This window comes from Schistocerca americana, chromosome 7, assembly GCF_021461395.2.
Source record: "Schistocerca americana isolate TAMUIC-IGC-003095 chromosome 7, iqSchAmer2.1, whole genome shotgun sequence".
Lineage (NCBI taxonomy): Eukaryota > Metazoa > Arthropoda > Insecta > Orthoptera > Acrididae > Schistocerca > Schistocerca americana.
The window spans coordinates 45,700,329-45,703,477 of record NC_060125.1 but is presented as its reverse complement, the minus strand read 5'-3'; the positions used below and the strand labels follow the sequence as shown (position 1 = coordinate 45,703,477).

Here is a 3,149-nt window from a genome sequence, read left to right as displayed (position 1 = left end):
GTCAGATTGGCCGAGCGGTCTAAGGCGCCAGATTTAAGCTCTGGTTCCCGTAAGGGAGCGTGGGTGCGAACCACACATCTGACAATGCATTTTAAACATTCTGAAACTAACATACTCCCTTGATCTTTCAGAACAAGTAAATTATGCAGAAACACGCCATGCAGATTTAACTAGAGACGACAGTGACAGCCCGAGCGGTCGAAAAGAAATAGCGGAACATACTTTTCCTGCGTCGAGGTGTAGCTCTTCTCACGGACGTCTCCGTTGTTGTTGTGCTGTGGCCCTGGGTTCCAAGCGACAGCGAGAAAACCTCAACAGCAACGCATACGTGTTTAAATGAATCGAAAGGCCTTAATAAAGATAGATGAAACGGTGGCTCAGGTGCTGGAGTTCTGAAGCGGCCGTATAGCTTGGGCAGTAAGCTCACTAAGTTAGTGTGTCATGCTAACAACGGGAAGGCTATGGGTTAGATCCCACCAAGGGCTATTCCATATTGCTTCCCTAAAAGGCAGCGCGAGAGACTGCCAGGCAAATCCCAAGTGATCTGTACAAGGACTAGGATGTCCGCACGTCTGGAAACGTTCTCGCCGACTTGTGTGCCACGCTGACGACACGGGTTCTCGTCCGATCACCGAAGTTAAGCAGCGTTTTTACGTGCTTAGTACACGGCTCGGTGGCTAACTAGGAAGTCTGCGTGCTGTTGGATTCTTTAATTTTGCCTTTTCCCTTAGTTTTCGGTGTTGCTGCGAGGTAATGATACGGTCCAGCACGCTGACCCCTCTCTTGCCTCTCGGGACGCAAATTCGCGAACCTGCGGCCACAGTCAAATGAAAGGGTCCGTTGTGCGTTTGTCGAGTTGGTCTCTCCCAGTCGTTTCTAGCGCCTGTCCTCTACATATACGCCCATTTGCAAGCGTCACCTTTCGCGTCAGCCGAGCAAAGTCGAGACAAGTCGACACATGGGGACACACGATGCTGTGAATTGCAATCCGTACTAGCCTACGCGGAGCGGGACGAGTGGCGAAGGAAAACCATTCGTAACACGACAATTCGGAAATTCGACGATCGCGAGCGTTGGAAACACTCTCCTGAGTAAAGAAGACAACTTCCGTGCGGTGTCCGGGTTTCGAACCCGGGTCAGCTACTTGGGAAGCAATCATGCTGACCGACACACCACCACCGCCTTCTGCTACGCGCTGCTTGCGCCGTGATGTGTCGCCTTCCCTCCTGGCGCCAGAGGCCGAAGGCAATCTCGCTGTAGGCGCTCAACGCCGAGTGGAAGGCGAGCACATCTGAACCCGTTTTCCTGGTGCTGCTAGGGCCATATACTGAAACTGAGCGCAGAACTAACTTTTACTGAAGAATCTGCCCTTTAATCCACATCAGGGCGAACACGAAATTTCTAATATGAAGTACTCACTGACGATCCAAAGACGTTTCAGTATGTACGCGTCGGTACCACCGGGGCAGTGCCTAAGTATTGTAAAGTGAAGGACGACAGTTTGAGCCTCACGGGAAGTATTTCATTGGCTTCCCACGAGTGCGTAATGCACAGCGTGGCTGTTGCTAGGAAACGGCCTTATTTGCCGTTGGCTAATATCTAGTTTTCTTTGCATCATTGTGAAAATGTTCCTATTACTAAATACAGTTTTGCTAGTTACAGTTCAAACTGGAAACGACGGAAGAATGCGGTCCAACGCGCCACATTGGTTCCCGAAAGGGAGGGTGCATTTCCTACGCCACGTCTGACATTGCGTCTTAAATTTTCTAAAACTGACATAATTCCATCCTACCGAAAAAAGAAACAGGTTTCGCAGCGAGGTTCTTTGAGATATTGCTAGAGATTGAAGTCTCTGGAGCTCTTTCCTCGCACGTCAGCTTGGCCGAGCGGTCTAAGGCGCCAGATTTAAGCTCTGGTTCCCGTAAGGGAGCGTGGGTGCGAACCACACATCTGACAATGCATTTTAAACATTCTGAAACTAACATACTCCCTTGATCTTTCAGAACAAGTAAATTATGCAGAAACACGCCATGCAGATTTAATTAGAGACGACAGTGACAGCCCGAGCGGTCGAAAAGAAATAGCGGAACATACTTTTCCTGCGTCGAGGTGTAGCTCTTCTCACGGACGTCTCCGTTGTTGTTGTGCTGTGGCCCTGGGTTCCAAGCGACAGCGAGAAAACCTCAACAGCAACGCATACGTGTTTAAATGAATCGAAAGGCCTTAATAAAGATAGATGAAACGGTGGCTCAGGTGCTGGAGTTCTGAAGCGGCCGTATAGCTTGGGCAGTAAGCTCACTAAGTTAGTGTGTCATGCTAACAACGGGAAGGCTATGGGTTAGATCCCACCAAGGGCTATTCCATATTGCTTCCCTAAAAGGCAGCGCGAGAGACTGCCAGGCAAATCCCAAGTGATCTGTACAAGGACTAGGATGTCCGCACGTCTGGAAACGTTCTCGCCGACTTGTGTGCCACGCTGACGACACGGGTTCTCGTCCGATCACCGAAGTTAAGCAGCGTTTTTACGTGCTTAGTACACGGCTCGGTGGCTAACTAGGAAGTCTGCGTGCTGTTGGATTCTTTAATTTTGCCTTTTCCCTTAGTTTTCGGTGTTGCTGCGAGGTAATGATACGGTCCAGCACGCTGACCCCTCTCTTGCCTCTCGGGACGCAAATTCGCGAACCTGCGGCCACAGTCAAATGAAAGGGTCCGTTGTGCGTTTGTCGAGTTGGTCTCTCCCAGTCGTTTCTAGCGCCTGTCCTCTACATATACGCCCATTTGCAAGCGTCACCTTTCGCGTCAGCCGAGCAAAGTCGAGACAAGTCGACACATGGGGACACACGATGCTGTGAATTGCAATCCGTACTAGCCTACGCGGAGCGGGACGAGTGGCGAAGGAAAACCATTCGTAACACGACAATTCGGAAATTCGACGATCGCGAGCGTTGGAAACACTCTCCTGAGTAAAGAAGACAACTTCCGTGCGGTGTCCGGGTTTCGAACCCGGGTCAGCTACTTGGGAAGCAATCATGCTGACCGACACACCACCACCGCCTTCTGCTACGCGCTGCTTGCGCCGTGATGTGTCGCCTTCCCTCCTGGCGCCAGAGGCCGAAGCCAATCTCGCTGTAGGCGCTCAACGCCGAGTG

General features: G+C 51.1%; 1 non-coding gene across 1 annotated transcript; it reads left to right on the top strand.

Annotated features, from left to right (window-relative positions):
• Trnal-uaa lies at positions 1–84 on the top strand. The gene has a single exon. It is a non-coding gene; the product is annotated as a tRNA-Leu (tRNA).
• The last annotated feature ends 3,065 nt before the right edge of the window (positions 85–3,149 follow it).